The 26943-nt window shown below is 41.6% G+C and overlaps 1 long non-coding RNA gene across 1 annotated transcript; it reads right to left on the reverse strand.

Annotated features, from left to right (window-relative positions):
- On the reverse strand, positions 1 to 25217 carry LOC121023178 (uncharacterized). Its single transcript, XR_005787269.1, has 5 exons — positions 25207 to 25217; positions 20078 to 20083; positions 12929 to 13111; positions 855 to 1099; positions 1 to 134 (listed from the first exon to the last, which is right to left on the reverse strand). It is a non-coding gene; the product is annotated as an uncharacterized LOC121023178 (long non-coding RNA).
- Between the last annotated feature and the right edge of the window lie 1726 nt (positions 25218 to 26943).

Here is a 26943-nt window from a genome sequence, read left to right on the forward strand (position 1 = left end):
CGGGTGGAGCAGTCCAGGTTCCGTCTCGTGTGTTCCACTCAGCCAACGACCACACTTCTGTTCTCTCCCTCGGTGCTGATGGCCGTTCTGTTCCTCAGTGTACCAAAGAGTGTTTAGATGACCAGGGGCAAGCCCTGTCAGCCCAGCGGTGAAATGGAAAGTGTGACGTTGGAAGATTCGTTTGGATCTGCCTGAAAATGGTGTGACTTGTTTCCAAAATCTATGGTTGAGGGCGTCCCATTTTTAACCTAAATCTTTCACCTTGTGACCGCTAAAACTTTTCCTTGCAGAGTTTAGATGGGGACTCTAGTCAAAACTGTCTTGCGGTTCAGTCTTTCAGCTGATTAACTTTTTCAAAAGCGTATGTCCAAGGGGCAATTCAAGATGTTGTGTTGGCATTAGCTCAGTGTCGGAGGCTGTCTGCTGGTCCCTTATGTGTGCAATAAAAACTTTTATACTGCATGTTCAGAAGGGGAAAAAATAAATTACCCATAATAGGAAATTAAGAGGAATTGCCATGGAATTGCCATCATAAATTAGATGGGCCGTCAGGAAAATATGATGGAATGGGCTGCTACGGAAAAGCTTATTTCTCTGGGCGCATTTATTTTGCATGAGTTTTTATTATTCAGTAGCTTTAGATTCAATCAATGTGCCTCCATCTGTCTTAGATGGCCAGGGTTTTTTCCCAGGGAAGAAATGGGGAGGCTGCCCACCCAGACTCTGCCTGAAACCACGAAGGGATTTGTAGAGGAATGTTTTAAGAAACCAAAACAGCGTTTGCCTCCAAGAAGTTAGTGCAAAGGCATGTTAATGAACTTCCCAAAGAGCCAAGATGAAATTTAGAAACTTACAGAACTGAAACGTGAAGCCTGTCAATACAGTAACTTTCCTGGCAACTCTAGCCTTGTGCCTCTAGGTCTGGAGCAGTAAGGGAGTGGGCGATCTTCTCTCCTTGGCCTTGGTGAGATTCATCTTATGTTTTCCCGTCTCTGGGAAAGATTGTGCTGTCTTGGGAGACATGGCCACCATTGCTGTCCTCGGTAAGATGCTACCTCGCCGGGACTGGGTATCCAACACTCAGGATGGCTTCTTTAGCCTGTCGTAGAAGATATATCATCCCAGCTTGTGAAGGACAGAAAGCAAAAGGCTGCAGATGGAAAAATGGGTTATCGTGGCAACTCTTCCTCCTCTTATGAAAATTGTCTGACCCACTGAGCTCATGGGGATGGTTGTTCTTGGGTGACCCGACACCCTGAATTTTCATAGAGGTTAATTTTTTCCCCCCAGACATTGTACTTGGTGATATTGGGACAAAAATGATAACACAGCCACTGCCTTTAAAGGACTTTGGTACAGAGGCAAATTTTAGATGAAATTCCAAGATACGATAAAAATAGGAAATAAGCACAAAAACAAACCAAAGAGCAATTCCGCCGTTCTCCCCACCCCTTCCTCACATCTTCTCTCTACCCCCATTCCTGGGAAGCCTGGGAGATGTATCTGATGATACTAGACAGAGTAACAAAGCCAAAGACCTGGCGTCGGAAGTAGGAGGCTTAGGACCTGGTTCTGACTGTACTCATTACGGGCCTCCTGGTCCTGGAAAGTCATCCAACAACTCTGGGCCTGGCTCAAAAGTGATTTGTTCTGCAAATAAGTTCTGTGAGGTTTTAATGTTCCTTATACATCTGTGTCAAACCTGTTCTTGCATTGGGCCTTGTGTAACCAAAGGAGGAACACACTTAACCCCTCATTCATTCATTCATTCGTCCAACAAATATTTATTAATCACATCAATTTTTAATAGAAAAAAGAATAGGAGGGGCACCTGGGTGGCTCAGTCGGTGAAGCGGCCGACTTTGGCTCAGGTCCTGATCTCGCGGTCCGTGAGTTCGAGCCCCGCGTCGGCTGTGCTGACAGCTCAGAGCCTGGAGCCTGCTTCGGATTCTGTGCCTCCCTCTCTCTCTTCCCCTCCCCTGCTCATGCTCTGTCTCTCTCTGTCTCAAAAATAAAATAAAAACATTAAAAAAATAAAAAAAAAAGAACTCCAATCTTTAATATCCTCAGACCTAAAAATGCTAATAATTCCTTACTATTATCAAAGTCGGTCAGTGTTCACTTTTCCTGGATTGTATTGTAATGTTATTTACATTTTGTTTATTTCCACGTACAGTTCATTTAAGTCAGAATCAAAATAAGACCCACATGTTCCAATTGCTTGTTATATCTTCTAAGTCTCTTCTAACCTCCAATGTATTCCCCATCTCTTTCCTCCCCTTAAGATATTTGTTGAAGAAACAGAGTCTCAATTGTCTTGTAAAGTTTTCCAGTTTGGGTTTTTTGATTATACCTCTGTGGTAACACTTAGCCTGTTCCTCTGTCCCTTGTATTTCTTATAAGTCACTAGTAAGATTTAGAGTCTTGATCGGATTTAACTTAATTTTTTTTTTCTTTTTCCCAGGACTACTTCTTCAGGAGGCACATGATTCTGATGGTTTCCTTCTCTGTAATGTCATCAACCACTGATAGTCATTGTCTGGTCATATCTTAAGTTTGCTATCCCTTTTTCATTTATCAGTTAAATTCCTTTAAAGAAGAACTCTACTATTTGGTTATTCTGAAATTCAGATCATACGAGAAACCTGAAATAGTCCTCTGCTTCTTTTCTTTAATGTACTTGTTTTTAAAATAATGAAATGATTCCCTGAAACCCTCCAAAGATATCCAATGAACGTTTCTTCTTTTTGATGTCATTATGAGCCTATAGATTTAAATACTGCAGTCATGATCCTTATTAATGTTAAAATTGTCCCATCTTTGATTAAGAACTTGTTCAAGTTAGGTCTTCAGTCCTGTGGACATCATTCTAGTGTTATTTCATAGCGTCTTTTCTTTCCGGTATGACAAAATTTCCAGGCTCATTTGCACCCCAGACCTAGATGCAGGCATTTCTCTGAAGACTCCTGGTTCCTTCTAGTGACATTTAGAGAACATAATCTAGATTGGAGGGATGCTTACTGCTACCATGTTGGTCTTTGTCCCTAGGGTTTGGGATGGATAGAGCTAAAAAACACATTTTGTGTTGTTGAGGATAAAATGCATTGTGAGTTCATACTGATGTTTCCAATTCAAATTTAGGGCTATGGGGTTTGTACATAACATCGTCAGTTTTACATGTGTGTTTCTTTTCAACCATGCCAAAAAATTTCAACTTTCAACACCACCAGCATAATTACTTTTCCTGTAATAATGCACACAAAATCTCCAAATAACAATATCAACCTTACTATCAACAATATGATTACTGAAACAGTATATTGGGGGGTTTCTTATTTGGTTAGGTCATTTGGCTTGATGCATATCCCCAGAAGGGATCTACAGTTAAAATTTGCTGCTTTAGAGTCAATTGGAATACATCTTTTTCAGAAGTATGTCCCACCCAGGAACAGGTTCATTTGTTTTCCTTTACTTTCAATTTCCAGCAATTCATTTTTTTAAATTTATTCAGCTTTGTTTTAGAATTCTCCATAATATTTACATAACCCCAAAATTAAATATACAAAATAAGGTACATTCGAAGAAGTCTACTTTCTATTGCCTCCCTCTCCTATAGACAACCATTTTTAATGTTTTCTCCTGCCATCCTTTAAAACGTACATAAGCAAACGTATAGCTTTTGTATTTTGTTTTTCTTTTCTTGGTTGAATCGCCTTCTGCGTACATCTACAAGGAAGATAGAGTTGGCAGTGTTCCCCCAAAATCTGATCATGAAACTCTTTTCCAAAGGAGCATCCCACGGGGTAAATACTGGGCAAAACTCATTTGGGAAATGTTGCTACAATGCAGAGAGAAAAGAAAAATAAATAATCTCCAGATGCTCCATAAGTACAACTCTTCTAAGAACATAGACCTGCGACTGACAGTTTGCAACTGTGATTGCAAAGTCCTAAGCATTGCAATTTCTTGACTCCTCACATGGCAGGTTGGTTCTCCACTGACATTTTTTGCCCCCTTTACTGCCAGTCACCTCTGAACAGGGTTACTTCCCGGCACTGTGAGCGGTACTCAGTCACCAAAGATCACAAAATAATCCACCAAGGCATTTTCCCGTTGTTTCACCTCTATTCTCTCTTCTTCAGTGTCATTAATCCAGTGTTTCCTCCTTGCTCACAGATCCAAGCGCACCTCCTGCTCTGAAGAAGCCACACAGTAGGCCTCTTTGTCAGAGGACTCATTCTTTGTCCCCACGGATTCCTCTTGTGTAGTTCCTTTATCTGTAGTTAAAAGGCTTCCGTCTTTGCTCCAAGCCCCAGTGGTGGTTAGTGTTTGGACAGAAAATAGGAAGATTTGACTCCTCACTGGTGATACATCAAGGGGGAATTAATAAAGGATTCTGAGCAGCACTCAGTCGACCCGAATTCTTGAATTCTTGCGGAGATAGGGCTTTTAGGAACCCTGATGAAGAGATCAACCCCACTCTCTGTTTCTACCGAGCTCTTCAACACAGCACTAAGGCAAGTTGGCCAATATAACAACCCAGCGTGAAGGACTACAAAGCTACAATCGTGTCCCTAGAGAGCTCACTGGGACAGAGACGAGTATTTCATGAAAAAGGCTAGATCACCGCAGAGGTAAAGGGTTCATCTAAATCAGTATTTGGAGCTGCCAGTGTGTCAGCCAGCAAAGTGAGGTTTTTATTTTGCTTTGACTCTAGCTATTCTCCTCCAGGGCTTCTCTTGTTCCTGTGTCTGAACCTCTCCCTGTAGGAGGCCTTCAGCCACCTAATCCTGAGGCATACTTTCTTTTTTTTTTTTTTAATTTTTTTTTCAACGTTTATTTATTTCTTGGGACAGAGAGAGACAGAGCATGAACGGGCGAGGGGCAGAGAGAGAGGGAGACACAGAATCGGAAACAAGCTCCAGGCTCTGAGCCATCAGCCCAGAGCCTGACGCGGGGCTCGAACTCACGGACCGTGAGATCGTGACCTGGCTGAAGTCGGGCGCTTAACCGACTGCGCCACCCAGGCGCCCCACTGAGGCATACTTTCTATACGGTCTAAGCAGCCTACCAAGGGAAAGTAATTTTTGCACCCAGTACCCTGTCACCTCTTACCCTTTCCTTATTCCTTTACTTTCCATCCGGTCCTAAAAGACAAGTGTTTTCTCATTGGCCCCTGCCCATGTGCCTGAGATCCGTAGCTGGTGTTTGTCCAAGAACAGTCCATATTAACGCCTGTATCAAAATCACCTTAGGGTGCCTATTAAAATGCAAACTATGGGGCACCTGCGTGGCTCAGTCAGTTAAGCGTCTGACTTCAGCTCAGGTCATGATCTCACGGTTCCTGAGTTTGAGCCCTACGTTGGACTCTGCTGTCAGCACAGAGCCCGCTTCAGATCCTCACCGCCCCTCTCTCTGCCCCTCCCCTGCTCACTCTCTCTGTCTCTCAAGAATAAAGAAACATTTAAAAACACAAAAACGTGGGGCGCCTGGGTGGCGCAGTCGGTTAAGCGTCCGACTTCAGCCAGGTCACGATCTCGCGGTCCATGAGTTCGAGCCCCGCGTCAGGCTCTGGGCTGATGGCTCAGAGCCTGGAGCCTGTTCCGATTCTGTGTCTCCCTCTCTCTCTGCCCCTCCCCCGTTCATGCTCTGTCTCTCTCTGTCCCAAAAATAAATAAAAAAACGTTGAAAAAAAATTAAAAAAAAAATAAATAATAAAAACACAAAAACGTAAATTATAAGGTCCTATCCTAGACCTTCTCTTGTAGGAGGCTTGGAACCTACCTTTTGGCAAACACTTGAATGCTTCTCTTTGCATTAGAGGCTAAGAGTCACTGACCCCGCCCCTCCTATTTGTAGATCTGACAGCTGGGCGTCACCTCAGCTAATCTCTGTTTCTCTAGAAAGCCTTTTATATATTTGCAGAGTAGCCCTATCTGCCTCATGCACATAGGCTCATACTATTAAATACATTGCTGTAAATTTGCTTTACCCCAAACAGTCCCATGAACTTAACACATCAAATCTCTATAGTCTTACTTAGCTGTCATCAAAAGAGACTTCCAAATATGTGTATATATATATATATATATATGTACACATATATATATATGTGTATATATATATGTACACATATATATATGTGTGTATATATATGTGTGTGTGCATGTGTGTGTGTATATATATATATAGATAGATAGATAGAAAAAGAAGAGTCCAAAATTGCCTTCTCCCATTAAAAAAAAAAAAAGAAAAAAAACCTTAACAAACTATTTTCAGACCTTGGAAATTGGACTAAATTAGCCCTATAATAAACGCTCTAGAGTCTAGACCTAGAACTTAAAAGTGAGCTTGGAAAGGACCAAACTGACCTATGAATATTTGATTGCTTGTCAGATCAAACTCTACCACTCTTTAAAGGAGTAAAATAATATTTAGCATTCAATAATAAAAAAAAAAATTGCCATGTCCTACAGCCAATAAAAAATGACTAGACTTCCAAGAAGGAGAAAAATGTGATACATAATCCGTAAAGATCAGTCCATAGTAAAAGTTTCAGAAATAATAGGGAAAATTGAATAATCAAACAAAAACACTAAAGCAGACATTATAAACGTATGATAGCTCAAAGATTTAAAGGAAAACATGAGTATAATGAGGAGAGAAGTGAAAGGTATAAAAGGGAAGCAAATGAGAAATACAATACCCAAAATGAAAATTTTGCTAAGTGGAATTTACAGATCTGACATCTCAGGAAAAAAAAAAAAAAAAAAAAAAAAAAACCAGCAAGGAACTTGAATGCCAAATGAAACACAAAAAGAAAAAAAGTACTTAAAAAATGAAAAGAACCTCAGTGATCTGTGGAACATGATCAAGTATATGTATATACATATATATTATATGTATATAACATACATATAATTACAATATAAATATATAATTAGAATCCAAAGAAAAAGTAGGATTGAAAACAAAAATTCTTGAAGAAATAATGTCTGAGGGAGATTTCTGAGAACCTGTCCAAGTAGAAGGACCCTAAATCACCTTGCCCCGTGACAAACCTAGATAACAGCCACATCAGGGACTCTAACCCAGAAAACGACCCAAAGACCGGCAGAACAGACTTGCCATGGTGAATTGTGAAAGGAGGCCCTGTTGAAAAAGGTAGGAGGGACAGAGACATGGTGAGGAACTAAACTGTCCAGACGAACCACAAGTGCGTGGGACACCACGAGCACAGAGCAGAGGAGCAGACCCCACACCAAGCACCCCAGACACCTGCACTGGGAAGTCGAGCCTTCATAACACTTGGCTTTGAAAGCCAGCAGGGCTTAACTTTGCAAGTTTTCTTCGCAATCAGCAGGGCGATTAACTCTGGGTACTTTAAAAGTCAGCAGGCTTAGCTCTGGGGAAGCTGCAAGGTGATAGGAAACTGAGTCCCCACCCTTACAGAGACAGCACAACCAACAACTCAGGAGATACAGCATAGCGGCAGCAGTCTGAAAAGTACCTGGGGTATACATGAAGGAGATTTATTTATTAATCTGAGAACATGTGCTGGAAGGACATGTTTATTTTTTTTTAATGTTTATTTTCAAGAGAGACAGAGAGAGCATGAACAGGGGAGGGGCAGAGAGAGAAAGAGGGAGACACAGAATCTGAAACAGGCTCCAGGCTCTGAACTGTCAGCACAGAGCCTGACGCGGGGCTTGAACTCTCAATGGCAAGATCATGGCTTGAGCTGAAGACGGACGCTTAACTGACTGAGCCACCCAGGCACCCCTGGAGGGGAGAAGGACCTTTAAGAGTGTTCTTCAAGAACAAAACAGCTGGCAGGTGCTATTTCTCTCCCCTACCCCAGCCTTCGTGGGAACAAGCACAAACAACCTACGTTTACCTTGCCAACACCACACAAACTGCCCCCATGTTCTCCTACGTATCGGCCCCATTCAACCCACCTCACTCAGCAATCATCTCTCCAAAGTGGCTCCTGCTATGTCACATCCAGAAAGCAGCCCTGGCAGGGACCCGAGTCATTCCAAAGTGACTCCTGCCCTGGGGAGAGGGGAATATAACCACACGCACACCAGGTCAACTGCAGCCCCAGCAGACAAGCGATCTGACTGCTGGCCCTGCCCACCAACAAAAACTCTCAGGGGCAGCACAGGGAGAGAGCCTGCAATTGGGTATGACTTCAGCCCCAGCAAATGGGTTGAGGGTAGGCATCTGGTCTCACTGCTGACAATGCCCATCTACAAGCCCATGGTAGCTTCAGACTGGTCTCTTAACAGAACAAGGACCAAACCCTGTCCTCAACAGGCAAACTGGGCCATTATAGCCAACTGGACTGAAGGCAAACCCAGCTCAGCCACAACACTAGGGTGCATGCATACCACATAGGAAACACTCCTCAAGTGCCTGGTTCTGGTAAACAGGGGACATTGTGCTACAGGACACCATAGGACCTCTTTTTCATAAGGCCACTACTTCGAGATCAGGAGATATCGCTGATTTACCTAATGCATCAAAACAAACAGAGAGTAAGACAAAATGAAGAGAGAGAGGATCAGGTCCTCAGTGAAAGGACAGCAAAACAACAGCAAAAGTGCTAACTGAAAAAGATAAGCAATACGCCTGATAAAAAAAATCAGAGTAATAGTTGTAAAGATACTCACTGCACTTGGAAAGAGTGGAAGAAAGATCTCACTGGGAACACCAACAAAGAGATAGAAAATATAAAAGAGAACCCATCAGAGACAACGAACTCAGTAACTGAAATTAAAAATACGCTAGAGGATGGGGCGCCTGGGTGGCGCAGTCGGTTAAGCGTCCGACTTCAACCAGGTCACGATCTCGCGGTCCGTGAGTTCGAGCCCCGCATCGGGCTCTGGGCTGATGGCTCAGAGCCTGGAGCCTGTTTCTGATTCTGTGTCTCCCTCTCTCTCTCTGCCCCTCCCCCGTTCATGCTCTGTCTCTCTCTGTCCCAAAAATAAATAAAACGTTGAAAAAAAAAATTAAAAAAAAAAATACGCTAGAGGAAATCAACAGCAGATTAGAGGAAAAAGAACGGATCAATGACCTGGAAGAAGAGTAATGGGAAGCAACTAGCTGAACAGCAAAAAGAGAAAAAGAATAGTAAATAAAGTAAATAATAGTAAAGAAAAATAAAAATAGGCTAAGGAAATCCAACGACATACCTGCTGAATGGAAGGAGTTATTTGCAAATGATATAGCCAATAAGAAGTTAAGATCCAAAATATCTAAAGAACTAATACAAATCAACATCATAAAAACAATCTGATTTTAAAAAAATGAGCAGAGGACCTGAATAGACATTTTCACGCAGCAGATATACAGATGGCCAACAGATACTCGAACATATGCTAAATATCACTAATCATCAGGGAAATGCAAATTAAAACCACAATGAGATACCACTTTACACCTATCAGAATGGTTAGAACCAAAAAGAGAAGAAACAACAGGTGTTGGTGAGGATGTGGGGAAAAGGAAACCCTCATGCACTATTGGTGGGAATGCAAAATGGTGCAGCCACCATGGAAAACAGTAGGGAGGTTCTTCAAAAAACTTAAAACATACATACATACATACACACATACATACATACATACATACATACAAATAGAATTCCCATATGACCCAGTAATTCTACTACTGGGACATTTACCCAAAGAAAATGAAAGCATTCGTTTAAAAAGATACATGCATTATTGATGGCAGCATTTTTTATGATAGTCAAGATACAGAAGTGACCCAAGTGTCCATCAATAGACCAAAAGTATTAAAAAAAGGAAGAAAGAAAGAAAACCACACCAACGCAAATTATAATCAAACTGAAAACTGTGATAAAGAGAAAAATAATAAAAGTGGTAGCCAGAGAAAAAAGCCACGTTACAAACAAAGGAATAAAGATATTAATTACTACAAACTTCTTGCCAGAAATTATGGAAGCTTGGAGACAATAGAGTAATATGTTTTAAGTACTGAAGGGAATAGAGGAAAACCGTCAACTAGAATTCTATGCCCAGTGCAAAAATAAAGGTGAAATAAAGAGTCAGATGAGCAAAAACTGAAAGAAATTTCCCAACAGGCAGACACAGTACAAGAAATATAATTCTTCATGAAGTTCTTCAGGCAGAAGGAAACCAGATGGAACTTGGATCTACACAAAAGAATGAAGAATGCCAGGAATGGTGCTATATAGGTAACTATAAGGCATTTTTCTTACTTTTAATTTCCTTGAAAGATAATTGATCATTTAAAGCAAAACAGTGACGATAAATTATAGAAGTTCAACATATTATATAAAAGTAGAATCCATTAAAATGGTAGCATAAAGGATATAAGAAGGAAGCGGAAATACACTGTTGTTAGTTTCTTACACTATACTTGAAGTGCTATAATATTATTTGTAAGTAAACTTTGATATGTTAAGAATGCATATTGTATAACTCAGAGCCACAATTAAAAATGAAAGAGAAATATCTAACAAGCCAATAGTGGAGATAATCAATTAATCCAAAGAAAGTAGGAAAAGTAGGGGAAGAACAGTATAGAATAAAAAGAAAACAAATAGAAACATAGCACACTTAATTCCAACAATATCAATAATTATTTAAGTTTATTTTTGAGAGAGAGAGAGCATGGAGGAGGGGCAGAAAGAGAGGAAGAGAGAGAATCGCAAGTAGGCTCCCCACTGTCAGCACAGAACCTGACATGGGGCTAGATTTCACCAACCAAGAGATCATGACCTGAGCTGAAATCAAGAGTCAGAGGTCTAACCAACTGAGACACCCAGGTGTGCCACAATAATTATATTACACAATCTAAACTACTATCAAAAGGCAGTTACTGCTTGACTAGATTTTTAAAATTTTTTTAAATTTTTTGAAAAGTGTAACTTAATTATATTCAGTCTATAAGACATTCAGATTAAATATAAAGACACAAGTAGATTAGAAATAAAAGAATGGGAAAATACAAACCATCCAAATACCACCCCCCTCCAAAAAAAAAGCTGGCAAGCTGAAGTGACTATATTAATATCATAAAAATAGATCTCAGAACAATAAATACACCAGGAATAAAAAGGGACATTTCACAATGATAGAGGGGGTCACTTCATCAGGAAGAGATAACAATTCTAAATACATAAGCACCTAAAAATCAAAGCTTAAAAAAACCATAAAGCAAAACTGACAGAGTTGAAACGAGAAATAGACAAACCCACAATTACATTAGGAGATGCCTTCACTCTTCTTCCAGTAATTGTTAGAACAAGTAAACAGAAAATCAATAGATACAAGAGACTTGAACAATACATGAAATAGGATGCTCACTAGGACTGTTGTCCCAGAATTGACACTAGGGTCTATATCTCAAAACAGCGGGCTCTAAGTATGCAATATTCTAAAGAAGTCTGCCAAATACTGGAGCCAGCACTGCCTTATTAGAAGACGGCCAAATTAGCCCTACTCCTCCCTCCCATTATTCTAACTAACATCCACCTATCTCATCACCAGCCCATATGAGAAAACAACTGCCAAGGGGAAAAATGAAAGCTGTACGTCTCTGGTCTTGGGAGGAGTCTGAGGTTCACATTTAAGAGGTTTCCCCTAGAACAAAGCCCAATTTGGGGAAGGGGCCCCAGGAAAATCCCTTACAGAGCCTGAGAAAGAAAGACTACCATCTCTCCTCTGCCTGGATGCTTGCTGAGCTGTAGAACGGCGGACCCACAATGAGGCAGCCACCAGAATGGAGAATAATGAGAGAATTATTGAGAGAGCTTGATCAGTAGCCCTGGGAGTTGTGTGGCCCTTGTGAGTTTGATAAAGGCACTTTCTTCTCCTCTGGAAATTTCTGGAGGCAAAAAGCTTTGGAGTAACTAAAGGCAGAGGAAGAAGAAGAAACTGATAGTGGTCAAGATGAGGATTCTTAGCATTATCTCTCAGTTCCTGAGGCAACTGAGAGTCGGAAGAGAGAAACTCAATCCCCATGGCCCCACAGGCAAGGAAGGAGCCTAGGGGATAGAGGAGACAGGGATATGGATGCCAAGGTGATGACCAGCAGCCATGTGCCAAGAAAGTCCACTCTCAAGTCAGGGTCATGAGATCTCTGCCTCTCTCCCTCTTCCAATCCCAACACCACAGGAACTGGGCTTTGAGAATGGGTAGGAGTTGAGAGGCTGATTCTAAAATCAGACCTCCAAATAAGCCTTCCTTCTAAGCTGGCTGCAGTGAGGAGACTGAAATACCAGCCCACATCCTCACCCTCTTAAGCGAGGCCCCTGGGCTCTGCTGAGGCTGGGTGGGAGAAGAGGATGTCGATTTCAGATTGAGATCAGATCTAAGCCTGGAGTTTGAATAGCTGAAAGTCCCTGGAGACCCATGGGGTTGGCCAAAAATGTTGCTAACGCCCCCCAAGGGGGGGCGCCACTCGACAGAGCACAGAGATTGGAAAAACATTAAACTATTTCATGTTAATATCCCACTGAGTTCCTAGTGCTGAACAAAATCAGACTGAGCATCTCTGTGTATCCAAACAGTGCACACATTTGTCAACTTAAATGGCTTTTCATCATATTGGTATGTATTACATTATATTTATAGGCCATGATGTGCTTAATAATGTACCCATTATTGAACATTTGGGTTATTTCCATTTTTTTCCTCTTAGGAAAGAGGTTGCTATAAACATCTTGGTATAAATTGCTCTATTTTTCTTCTTAGCTCTTTCCTTAGGTATATGCCTCAGGACTTCCTTCCTATGCAATGCCCAGACTCACTTCTTCCCCCTGTTACTCCATGTGACACCCCGTCAGTACACCAAATGTGTATGAGTTGACTTCCCTTCTGTTGTAGGTGACAGCCTGCGATTCAGACTGGCTCGTACATGAAAGAGAACTTACTGGCTGACACAACTGAAAGTCCGAGGAGAGAGCTGGCTGCAGGTCCTTCAATCCAGAGGCTCAGAGGACACCATCCATTTCTCTAATTGTTTTTGCCCTGCCTTTCTCTAGAAGTCGATTTCATCCTCCGTCTGGACATGCCCCCGGGAATCGCGATGGTGGCGGCAGCTGGAAACCTCACACCTTCATAATACAGGAGAAAGAAACATAGTATTTTCAGAAAGCCCGGCAAACATCTTTATTCATCTCATTGGCTCCACACGAGTTATGTGCCATCTCCGAACCAATCACAGAGGCCAGAAGGGTAAAATACAAGGATAGACTTATATTTGTAGGTATGGATGGGTGAGTGGTCAATTCATTCACATGGTAGAAATGAGGAAAGATGTTTCCTAAGGACGATTTGGACTACTGTTATCAGAAAATGGAAATACGGGGGCGCCGGGGTGGCTCAGTTGGTTGAGCGTCCAACTTCCACTCAGGTCATGATCTCACGGCTGGTGAGTTCGAGCCCCGCGTTGGGCTCTGTGCTGATGGCTCACAGCCTGGAGTCTGCTTCAGATTCTGTGTCCCTCTCTCACTGTGCCCCTCCCTCACTCATGCTCTCTCTTTCTCTCAAGAATCAACAAAACATTTTTTAAAAATTAAAAAAAGAAAAAAGAAAATGGAAATATGGACGCTCGGTACCAAATAATATATGTCCCTTACACCCAGGACTGTGTCTGTTTTTCCCTCTAAGACTGTAAGCTCTGAGGGCAAGGATGATGTGGACATCAATCGCCACTGTGTTCACCACACCCAGAACCTCCATTTATCAAAGGTAAATGCTTAGTGACTATTCATTGAATGAGTAAATTCACCAAAGTAGAATAACCAGGTTGAGGAAATAAAAGATCTTATTGCACGTTGCCACATTCTTCTCCAGAAATTAAAAAAAAAAAAGTGTCGATGTATAATAAAATTGTAATAAAACAATAGTATAATGGTAATGTATATTAGGATAGCTATTTCCCCAAAATATTGCCAACATTGAGTAATATCATTTTGATTCATTTCTAGTAATACAGTAAGTCTTCAGCAGATTTTTAAGCTGCTATATTTTAGATGTATTTAGTCGTTAACACAGTTGATCATTTGCCCAGCACTAAAATATTATATATAAATTTGGTCTGTAAGCTTTCAAAAGACATTCAGTGAGGTTTTATAAATCCCTTTTCCCACGTTCCATCTTCCAGTATATTTTCACAGTGATTGATCGATGAAGATGTTTTAAGTTGCTGTAACATACACATAATATACAATTTACCGTCTTAACTATTTTTAAGTGTAAAGTCCGTAGTGTTAAGTACCTCCACCTTGTTATGAAGCCAACCTCCAGAACTCTTCTCAACTTGCAAAACTAAAATTTTATACCTATGAAACTACTCTCTATTCCCCTGCCCACCCAGGGGCTGTTTCTACCTTTTGGCTATTGTAAATAACGCTGCTACGAATGTGAGCGTACAAACATCTCTACAAGACTCTGTTTTCCATCGTGACTACACCGTTCCACATTCACATCCCACCAACAGCGCATAAGGATTCCAATTTCTCCTGATCCTTGCCTACGCTTGTTGTTTTCTGGTTGTTGTGGTGGTGGTGGTGGTTGTGGTTTTATTTTACCATAGCCATCCTAATGGGTGTGATCCAAGTAGTTGATATCCCATAAAGATGTGGAACACAAGGTGGGTAGCAATGTGTTAAAGGTGGTAAGAGGGAATTTCTGCCAAGAAAGCAGACAATGATGGTCTCTCCTCGGCAGCCAGGTTGGGCCCTCTCCCACATTTACATGCGAATTCTTTTTTTTTAAAAAAAAGAACCATTCCCGTTCTTGTTCTCAGGAACTAGAAAACCCTGGAGAAGTATGGGTTGTGTCCTGTTGGAATTACATTCCTGATGTCATTGCCGGGAAGCCAGACATTTTCTGGAGATCAGAAAGAGAGTAAGCGAGAGTAGCGAGAGTAGCGAGAGTAGCGAAGGGAGCATAATGGGAAAGAGAAACGTAACATAACGTAAGCGAGAGTAGCGAAGAGAGCACAATGGGAAAGAGAAAACAAACAAGAGGGTAAATGATAGGAAATATCACACATTTCAAGGGACTGTTCCTATTTTATACAAAAAGATGAGGAAAGGATCCTCTGTGACAGTAACGTCTGAACATAGATCTGAAGGAAGAGAGAGAATGAGAGGCGGTGCGCCGTGCAGATATCTGGGGGAAGAAATCCAGGCAAAAGAAAGAGACTGTGCAAAAGGCCTGGGGCAGAAAGCAGCTTAAGCATGTTGGAGGGATAGTAAGGAGCCCAGTGTGGCTTAGAGGGATGGGCGAGGAGAACGTGATGGGAATGGTGCTGGTGAGTAGGAGGGTGCCAAGCCATGCTAGGGACTTTGGCTCTGCTTCTGAGTGAGCTGGCAAGACATTAGGGAGTTGGAATGGAGAAGAGGTGTGACCTGATATAGGTTTTTTAAATATCATTTAGTCCAAATATCATTTGGGCCAGAAGAGAAGACTGTCCAGGGCTGGATTAGAAGCAGAAAAAAACCGTTGGGAGGTGACTGCCATCATCCAGGACAGATGGTAGCTGGGACAAGGGCGGAAGTGATGGCTGCGGAAGGAAGCTGTCAGAGCTCAGACGTGTCTTGAAGGCTGAGCTGTCAACACTGGGTGATGGCTTAGATGTGCGGTAGGAAGGAGGGGGGTTCAAGGAAGAGTCTGGACTTCTGTCTGAGCAACTGGTAGGACTGGGTCACCATTTACTGAGAAGATGAGAGGAGGAGCAGGCCTGGTAAGAGAAACCGGGAGTTGACTGGATGTATGGCGGTTGGATAGGCAATTGGGCGCAAAAGCAGGCAGCCCAGGGGGAAGGTCAGGGCTGGAAAAGCAGCCCAAGACGCAGCCCCAGCCACCTGGGACTGTGAACTGTTGCCAGCAACCTGCATGAGAAACGCTGGAGGCTAGAGCACGACTCACATCCTTTGCATTTATGTGTTATGAGGTATCCAACTTATTTGCAGAAGTTCAAAACTCAGAATTTGGTAACAATTATATATACATGTTCTATATAAGGGAACAAAATATTTTCGAGGAATAGCCTCCAGTAAAGACTAGATTCTCCATGTGATCCACACCTTGCCTGCCTCTCCATCTTCTTCTCTGGGCACGCCATTCATATTGTCTTCCTGCTGGCTCCTCAGATTCTCCACGTTTATTCTCACCACAGGGCCTTTGCACATGCTGCACTCACCACCCAGAGCCTCACTGGCCAGGAAACTCCTCCTGCTCATCCTTCAGATCTCAGTTCCTCCTCCGTCTCTTCCTTAAGAAGCCTCACCCACACCTTTAGCTTATGCCGAGTCCCTGCACTCTAGGCCATCTCAGAAGTGCCATCCCTCTTTCCAATGGTAGCTTAATAGTCGTTCATTAATTACTCGATTAATATCCCTCTCCCTCATTAGAATGTAAGCATGGTGTAGGATTTTATTCACAACAGTTTCTCTAGGAAATTGCCTCTCTCTGGCACACTCAATTATTGTTGAATCAATGAATAAAAAGGAAGAGAGTCAGACAATAAGATTGTTCCCTTAATGGTTTGAGAAATACAAAGAACAAATGTGGTTGCTAAGGTCTAAGTCCTTTACTTTAATACTAACAGTCCCTGAAAAACAACACTGAAGTAAAAATATGAAAACTGCTAATGCCTTTACACGTTATGAGAGGCTTATATTTCCAAGGAGATAAGAAATTGTAAAGTAGCTCGTTACACCAGGCCTTTTTGACTTGATATTTGATGACATTTTCAGCATTCTGCACAGACTTCTAAATTTTGTCCTTTTTCGTTCACAGTTGAATACATCCTCAACTAGCTTAACTCTAAAGAACATCCAACTGAGACTTAAGTTTCCCCTGTCAGCATATCTAGTGATTTGGTTCATCGTTACAGTCAAATTAAGTTTGTTAGGTCTATACTCCTCTCTGTATCTAATAGTCTGTTTCAACCAACTGGTGGTTGCTAAAGGCAGCTGGGGGGGGGGGGGGGAGGGGGCAATACAGCGAAGGGGATCAAGAGGTACAAACTTCCGGTTATAAAATACATAAGTCTTGGAAATGAAAAGTACAGCCTATGGGGAGGGCCAGAGAGAGAGGGAAACACAGAATCGGAAGCAGGCTCCAGGCTCTGAGCTGTCAGCACAGAGCCCGATGCGGGGCTGGAACCCACAGACTGTGAGATCGTGACCTGAGCCGAAGTCGGACGCTTAACCGACGAGCCACCCAGGCGCCCCTGTCCTCTGTGTTTATAGGCATGACTCTGATTTAAAAACCAACAAACAAGCACTAATTGTTAAGAACAAAAGAATTAAATATATACATAAATTGGATAAAAATCTCATAAATAATAAAAAATATATATATACTAATAATCCGGCGGTGGAGAAAGTATACAAAAATAAATGTGAAACAAAGACCACACGAAAGTGCTAAGCGGTCCTTCGGGGAAAGGGATTCTAAGCTGACTGATCATAAAAAGCCACTTAAGTGGAATTTAAACGAGGTGGTGGAAAAAAGTGGAAAAAAAGTGGACACGGTAATAGCAGGAAGAGATCAACCCAGGAGTGACATCTTGGAAGAGAGCATAGGAAGCTCCAGAAATCCCTCTTTGCACCCATACAACTATTAAACTGGCTGCAACTGTCTGAAGTTAACTATTTTGGAACTCTGTATCCAGTTGAACACTCTGAGCATTTGTAGCAAGACCTTGATGAAGAGGCTGGTAAATTTCAGTGACTTTCAGCCTGTTTGCCTGGCAGAGACTGTCAGCCACAGTGGCAAGCCTCTGGGGGGATGGCTAGCCTAGGTTTCTTAGGTGGCTTGTTGGAGCTAAGGGTGACCAACAGCACCAAGTCCTCCAAATATCAAGACTGTGTGTTCCGATTGCTGATTGCTTCTTTTGAGAACTGAGGGGCTGGCAGCCATCGTTTTAATCCTCATGGGCTGGAGTGGCTTCCAGGGAATTTAAAGAGACTCCTCAGTTGACACAGAAAAAGCATGTCAGCACGCTTTTGTGATAAAATAACTGTCAGCAAACTAGTAAAAGAAGGAAACGTTCTCAACATAATAAAGTCCACATATGAAAAACTCGCACCTAACATCACATTTGATGATAAAAGACCGAAAGTTTCTCCCCTCAGATCCAGAACAAGACAAGGATGCCCGCTTCACAACTACTATTCAGCGTATTACTGAAAGTTCTAGCCAGAGCCAATAGGCAAGAACAAGAAATGCCAAGCAGCTAAATTGGAAAGGAAGAAGTAAAATTACTTCTGTCCACAGATGACATGATCTAATAGGTAGAAAACCCTGAAGACTCCACCAGAAAGAAAGGGAGAAAAAGAGACAGAGACAGAGAGAGAGAGGAAGGAAGGAAGGAAGGAAGGAAGGAAGGAAGGAAGGAAGGAAAAGAAATTGTTAGAGCCAATAAATGAATTCAGAAAACTTTCAGCATACAAAATCAATGTTCGAAAATTAACTGCATTTCTATATCTAGTAATGAACAACTCAAAAAGGAAGCCAAGAAACTATTCCATTTATAATGCCATCAAAGAGAATTAAATACTTAGGAATAAATTTAACCAAGAAGGCAAAAGACTTGCACACTGAAAACCATTGCCAAAATACATTTTTAAACACTTAAATAAGAGGAAAGGTACACCATGGTCATAGATTAGAAGACTTGAAACTCACAATACTCGTAATCTATAGATTCAATGTAATCCCTATCAAAATTCCAATGGTGTTTTTTGCAGAATTAGAAAAACCCATCCCCAAATTCATATGTAATCTCAAATAACACTGAATAGCCAAGTCAATCTTTATTTTTTTAATTTTTTAAATGTTTATTTATTTATTTATTTATTTAATTTTTAATATGAAATTTATTGTCAATTGGTTTCCATACAACACCCAGTGCTCATCCCAACAGGTGCCCTCCTCAATGCCCATCACCCACCCACCCCTCCCTCCCACCCCCCATAAACCCTCAGTTTGTTCTCAGTTTTTAGGAGTCTCTTATGTTTTGTCTCCCTCCCTCTCTAACCATTTTTTTTCCTTCCCCTCCGCCATGGTCTTCCGCTAAATTTCTCAGGATCCACAAGTCAATCTTTAAAGAGAAGAATGAACTTAGAGGACTTCCACGTCTCGATTTCACAACTAAGTACAAAACAGCGCTAATCAAAATAGAATGGCACTGGCATAAGGGTAGATATAGAGACCAACTGAGTAGAATAAAGAGCCCAGAAATAAACTCTCATATATACGGCCAATTGCCAACAAGATTGCCAAGACACCTACTGGATATTTAACTCAAAGGAAATGAAAACACAACTTGAAAAGATATATGTCCCCTGTGTTTGTTGCAGCATTATTTACAATAGCCAGGATAGGGAAGTCAACGCAGTGTCCAGCAATAGGGATAAAGAAGGGATAAAGAAGACGTGGTTATATATACACAAAGGAATATTACTCAGCCATCAAAGGGAGTGAGATCTTGCCATCTGCAACCACACGGATGGACCTAGACGGTATTCTGCCAAGTGAATTCAGAGAAAAACAAATACCATAGGATTTCACTTATATGTGCAATCTAAAAGCCAAAACAAATGAACAAACAAAGAAAGCAGAAACAGGCTCCCAAATACAGGGAACAGACTGGTGGTTGCCAGAGGGGAGAGGCCCAGAGGGGTGGGCAAAATGAGTGAAGGGGAGTATGAGGTCCAGGCTTCCAGTTTAGGAATGAATAAGTCACGGGGATGAAATATATAACAGAGGGATAGAATCAATGGTGTTGTGGTAGTGATGAATGATGATAGATGTCCTACACTTACAGTGAGCACAGCATACAGAGCTGTTGAATCACGATGTTGTACCTGGAACGAATGTAACACTGCGCAAACTATACTTCAATGTAAAAATTTTAAAAAGTAAATTTTTTTTAATAAAAAGTTGTTTTAAAAAAAAGATTGCCAAGGCTATTCAACGGGGAAAAGACAGCCTTTCCAGAAAGAGGTGCTGGGAAAACAGGATATCCACATGCGAAAACAACGTAGTTGGACCCAAACCTCATACTATAAAAAGTTACTATACAAAAACTAACTCAAAATGAATCGAAGACCTAGCCTTAAAAGCCAAAATCATGGAAGAAAAGCTTTGCGACACGGGATTCAGTAATTTCGTGGAAATGACACCGAAAGTCCGGGCAACAAAAGAAAAAAATTGATAAATTGGACTTCATCAAAATTTTAAAGAAATGTTTTAAGTGTTCATTTAGTTTTGAGAGAGAGAGAGAGAGAGAGAGAAAGAGACATAGTGTGAACAGAAGAGGAGCAGAGAAAGAGGGAGACAGAGAATCCAAAGTAGGCTCCAGGCTCTGAGCTATCAGCACAGAGCCCGATGCGGGGCTTAAATCCATCAACTGTGGGATCATGACCTGAGCTGAAGGCAGATGCTTAACCAGCCAAACCACCCATGCATCCCAGACTTCATCAGAGTTTCTTTTTTTTTTTTTTTAATTTTTTTTAATGTTTATTTATTTTTGAGACAGAGAGAGACAGAGCATGAATGGGGGAGGGGCAGAGAGAGAGGGAGACACAGAATCGGAAGCAGGCTCCAGGCTCTGAGCCATCAGCCCAGAGCCTGATGCGGGGCTCGAACTCACGAACCACGAGATCGTGACCTGAGCCGAAGTCGGACGCTCAACCGACTGAGCCACCCAGGTGCCCCTTCATCAGAGTTTCAAACTGTGAATCAAAGGATGCTGTCAACAGAGTGACAGGACAATGCACAAAATGGAAGAGAAGATTCCAAATCACGTATCTGAGAAGTGGTTAATATAGGAAAGATCTCGTAAAACTCAACTTCGGCAACAAAAACCCATTTCGAAACGGGCAGAGGGATTTGGAAAAAACATTTCTCCAAAAAAGACATACAGTAACACATAAAAAAGATGTCGACATCCTTAGTCATTCGAGAAATGCAAATCTAAACCATGATAAGACGCCATTTCACACCCATTAGGATGGCTCTTGTAGAAAATCAGAAAATAACAAGTCTTGGTGAGGATGTGAAAAAACCGGAACTCTCATGCACTGCTGGTAGGAATGTAAAATGAGACGCGGCCACTGTGGAACACAGTTCGATGGTTCCTCAAAAAGTTAAACCTAGAGGTACCATAGGATCAAACAATTCTACTCCCAGGGATATATATGCCCAAAAATAGACACGAGTACACCAATCTTTATAGCAGCATGATTTACAATAGCCAAAAGGTAGAAATAACCCAAATGTCCATCAACAGATGAATGGATACAGAAAATGTGGCTTACCCATACCATGGAATTAACTAGACACAAAATAAAGAAAAATCCTGATACCTGCTACAACATGGGTAAGCCCTGAAAACACTATGCTGGATAAAATTAGCCGGGCACGAAAGGGTAAATACAGTATGATTCCACTTATAGGAGGTACACAGAATAGGCAAGTCCGGAATGGCACAGAGGAGAATGGAAGTAACCTGGGGTCGCCAGGGATAGAGAGTTATTGTTTAATGGATAGTTTCTCTTTGGGATGATGAAAATTTCTGCAGATGGGTCACGATGATGGTGGCAAAAACATTGCCATTGAATTGTTCACTTAAAGTAAACTAGGGTTGCCTGGGTGGCTCGGTCAGTTAAGCTTCTGACTTTGGCTCAGGTCATCAACTCACGGTTTGTGAGTTCGAGCCCCACACTGGGGTCTGTGCAGACAGCTCTGAGTCTGGAGCCTGCTTCGGTTCTGTGTCTCCCTCTCTCTCTGCTCCTCCCCCACTCGTGCTCTCTTTCTCAAAAATAAATGAATATTTTTTAAAAACGGTTCAACTAGTAAATTTTATGGTTTGGTATTTTACCACCATAGGTGAAATAAAATAAAAAAAATAAAATGGAATAGAATAGAATAGAATAAAATAAAATAAAATAAAATAAAATAGATAAAATAAAATAAAATAAGATAAAATAAAATAAAATAAAATAGATAAAATAAAATAGAATAGAATAGAATAGAATAGAATAGAATAGATAAAATAAAATAAAATAGAATAGAATAGAATAAAATAAAATAAAATAAAATAGATAAAATAAAATAAAATAGATAAAATAAAATAGATAAAATAAAATAAAATAAAATAGAATAGAATAGATAAAATAAAATAGAATAGAATAAAATAGAATAGAATAGAATAGAATAAAATAAAATAAAATAAAATAAAATAGATAAAATAAAATAAAATAAAATAGATAAAATAAAATAAAATAAGATAAAATAAAATAAAATAAAATCGATAAAATAAAATAAAATAGAATAGAATAGATAAAATAAAATAAAATAGAATAGAATAGAATAAAATAAAATAAAATAAAATAAAATAAAATAAAATAGATAAAATAAAATAAAATAGATAAAATAAAATAGATAAAATAAAATAGATAAAATAAAATAAAATAAAATAGAATAGATAAAATAAAATAGAATAGAATAAAATAGAACAGAATAGAATAGAATATAATAGAATAAAATAAAATAAAATAAAATAAAATAAAATAAAATAGATAAAATAAAATAAAATAAAATAATAGGGGATCAACCCAGGCAGAAGACTGAAGGATGATACTCCTTGCCAGCACCGTGAAGAACACGTATGTCTGGATGCCCCCTTGAATTTCAGAAGCAGTGCCCTGCTTGGTGGAGGGAGGAGAGCCGCAGCGGCCTGTGGAGGTAGCCTGCCGCCTGGAAGTTACAGCCACGAAGAGATATCTGAGCCTGTCTAGAGCATCAGGGCCACAGCAGGGAATCAGGCACAACACCAAACTGTAGGCTCTAGGAGGACAGACATCCTCTCTGCCTGTCATCATTTTATCACTAGCCCCTGACGCCTAATAGACATTCAATAGGTATTTGTTGAATGAATGGGTGGATGAATCCATCAACTATACAGTGACATTGCTTTCAAACTACATCATAATGTATGATATCAGAATGTATCTGCAGGTATCAGAATCCCTGGAGGGCTTGTCAAAACACAGATTGCTGGGCCCAGAGCTTCTGATCCCATAGAATGGGGATGGGGCCTGAGAATTCACATTTTTTACCAGTTCCCAGGTTATGCTGATGCTGCTGTTCTGGGACCACACGCTGAGAACCACTGATTTAGAAGAAACAATTACCATAATTGAAAGCCCAGATCCCTGCTCACATTTCTATGTAAATGTGTTAACTCTTAGCTTATTTTTAAAAACCTAGGGGCGCCTGGGTGGCCCAGGTGGTTACGCATCTGACTCTTGGCTTTGGCTCAGATCATGATCTCACAGTTAGTGGGTTCAAGCCCTGCATCAGGCTCTGTGCTGACGGCATGGAGCCTGCTTGGGATTCTGTCTTCCTCTCTCTCTGCGCCTCCTCTGCTTGCTCTCCCTCTCTCTCCCTCTCAAAAACAAATAAATAAACATTAAAAAAAATTTTTTTAAAGCCTAGGCTGAGAAGCCCAAAACACGATTGAGATTGAATTTCTTGCTACCCTGGGTAGGGCTTGCTGAAAGTCAAATTTAATTAGATTTGAGAAAAAGAAGGGGCACCTGGGTCGCTCATGATCTCGCCATTCCTGAGTTTGAGCCTCACGTCAGGCTCTGTGCTGACAGCTCAGAGCCTAGAGCCTATTTCAGATTCTGTGTCTCCCTGTCCCTCTGCCCCTCCCCTGCTCGCGCTCTGTCTCTCTCTCTCTCTCTAAAATAAATATTAAAAGAAAAAGAAATATGGCTTTTCTTGTGTGTGATTGCTAAAATTTTACTCAGTAGGGTGCCTGGGTGGGTCAGTCTGTTAAGCGTCCGACCTTGGCTCAGATCATGATCTCACGGTCTGTGGGCTCGAGCCCCACGTAAGGCTCTGTGCTAATAGCTCAGAGCCTAGAGCCTGCTTCAGATTCTGTGTCTCCCCTTCTCTCTCTGCCCCTCCCCACTTGTGCTCTGTCTCTGTCTCTCAAAAATAAAATAAACATTAAACAAATTTTTTAATTTTACTCAATAAAACAGGTGAAGAAACCAGTTCATGACGCAAGCTAATCCTCAGTGAGACCTGTATAGGCAAATAGAGAAGCGGATTGAATTTTTGAACATGCTGCTCACTAGCTGTGTGACTTCGGTGAAATATCCGACCTCTCTGGATTTCAAATACTGAACCTATCAAGCAGAGATGATTGTAGCAAACTCATGGGCTTATCATAAAGATCACATGAGACAGAGTAAGTTAAATATAGGAGAAACTCTCTTACCCAATTTCTCCTTAAACAACTTGCTGGTTTAACCATCTTTCCTCCTGATCCAAGCCCGTTGGTCAAGGTCAGCAGCAGGCTCACAGCCACCTGCCCTTCCTGTCCTTCCCTGCACTTCTGTTCCCACCATCGGAGTGAAAGACATTCCAAAGTCAGGTGCATCGACTCTCAAACCTTCATACTCTATGTAACTCAACTAAAAATACTTAAATCCTTGAAATATGCATGCAAAAAGAACAAAATAACTTGAATGCTTTGGAAAGTCTCCATAAAGGCAAGTTGTTAAAATAAATTACTATCAGATTACGTGCAAATGAGACATCTTGTAGAAGAGTAGGCAGGAATAGTAAAAGTCTAGAAAGATTGTGTTCGACTGCTCCCAACATACTTTTCAGTCTTTGCTCCACTTTAAAGAATCCTAACCTGGAAACCTTAGGTAACAGATCGCAGATGTGGTTTATGGAAGAATAATGATCTGGAATGCAGTCAAGTACCATCCTCAAAGAAGGGATCTCGGCCATAAATCAAAAGGTTGGCAAAGAAATGTACAGAGTTATGCTTTAAGTTAAAGTAGAAGTTTAAGGTTGAGTACAACACGTTGTATGATTCCCCGCTTCCACTGACTTTTTAACAGACCAAAATACCCGTCCTAGTCACATCGGATTAGCAGTGCTCAGGGCGCTTGGCACTCATTAAATGTTCCTTCTCCCGCCACCACCTTGAAAGGTTTCACTGGTTTCACACCCAAATGCCATTCCTGTTTTTTAACATTTCATCAGTAGATACACACTACCGAAGTGCTTCATGTTGCACCAAACTAGCTATTTGCAGAGAACGTTTGCGGCCCAGGACATTTCTGTTTTACACGTTCCAGAAGCCTTACCCCAGCACTCAGCAGAATCCGGGGAAGGTGAGGGGCAGAGAGCGCTCATGAATAGTCATGCAACTTTTCAGAAAAATAACAACACCTCGCCTTTCCAGGGCACTCTAATGAGGATGAGCCCTTCGGAGATGTAGGTTAATCTCCCGGCACCCCTCCGAGCTGGGTCAGTGTTATTCCTGCCACTTAGAACGTCAGGGGGTAGAATGCTGGCAGGTTAATTGACTTGCTAAGTCAGCACTACAGGTTAACAGGAGGGATGGAGTGGGACCTCGGGCTGCACAGGTTGTCAGCTGTCTGCCCTTGGCCTCTGGGTTTTTGGTTTGGTTCCTTTCCCAAAAGCTTACATGTGGTTTTCTGACCTCAGTAACACCTTTATGTAAAATGTGTGTGTGTGTGTGTGCGTGTGTGCGTGCGCGCGAGCGCGCGCGTATGTGCGTCTGCATATATGTATGTGTGTCTCCTCCTTCAGAAGCAAGCCTGGAAAGGAAACAGCGTGGGCTATGTTTCTTCCTGCTTCATTTTCTGCAGTCCCTCGGCTGACCTGACCGGAAGGAGCTCAGCCCTCCCCCAGCCTTTCTGCATTCACTGATAACTTGCTTCTGAGAGAAAGAAGCAGAAGCCAGGGCCACTGCGAGCACCTTCCCAGGCCACCCGCAGCAATGAGAAAAGCCTGGAGAAACAGCCTAATCCAGGCGAAGGACTACAGCCTACAGACAAACTCCCCAGAAGGCCCCGGCTATCTTGCCCTCGGCAATCCCCGGAGAACAGTCAGGCCCACTTATACTTTTTTTTTTTAAATATAATTTATCGTCAAATTGGCTTCCATACAACACCCAGTGCTCATCCCAACAAGTGCCCTCCTCCATGCCCATCACCCACTTTCCCCTCTCCCCCCTCCTCCCCGCCATCAACCCTCAGTGTTTTCTCTGTATTTGAGAGTCTCTTATGGTTTGCCTCCCTCTCTCTCTGTAACTTTTTTTTCCTCCTTCCCTTCCCCCGTGGTCTTCTGTTGAGTTTCTTAAGATCCACATATGAGTGAAAACATATGGCATCTGTCTTTCTCTGCCTGACTTATTTCACTTAGCATAACACCCTCCAGTTCCATCCACGTTGCTACAAATGGCCGGATTTCATTCTTTCTCATTGTCAAGTAGTATTCCATTGTGTATATAAACCTATACTTCAAACATCCTATTGTGTGAACATAGGATTCCTGGGTGCCTATCAACGTCCCTACCCACTCTTCCCAGGCCACCGTTCTGACAGCTTAGAGAGGCTGGTTGTAACCTGTGACAGTGGCATGTAAGTTATTGGCATGGTATAAGGGCTTTTTTTGCAGGAAGTTATGCAAACATCAGCTCAGCCTGAGGAGTAACAGGTTGGTCACAGACAGGGTATAATCAGGGAAGACTGATAAGATCCTACTGTGTCTTCCAGGGCCAATCCTGTGAGCCTCCGGGAACAACATTCATTCACCTACAAACGTCTATCGAGCAACTACGGTACCCTGGGCACCAGTGTATCTTCTGCCACTCAGGAAGAAACCCTACTCGCCGGAAGAAGTAGGAAAGAAGGGGACAGGAATAGACTAATAAAAAAGTGAGGAGGGGTGCCTGGGTGGCTCAGTTGGTTGAGCGTCCAACTCTCAGTTTCAGCTCAGCTCATGATCTCACGGCTCATGAGTTCAAGCCCCGCAAGGGACTCCATGGTGACCACACAGGGTCTGCTTGGGATTCTCCCTCTCC

The sequence above is a fragment of the Herpailurus yagouaroundi genome, unplaced genomic scaffold (assembly GCF_014898765.1).
Source record: "Herpailurus yagouaroundi ecotype Mexico unplaced genomic scaffold, PumYag 530, whole genome shotgun sequence".
Lineage (NCBI taxonomy): Eukaryota > Metazoa > Chordata > Mammalia > Carnivora > Felidae > Herpailurus > Herpailurus yagouaroundi.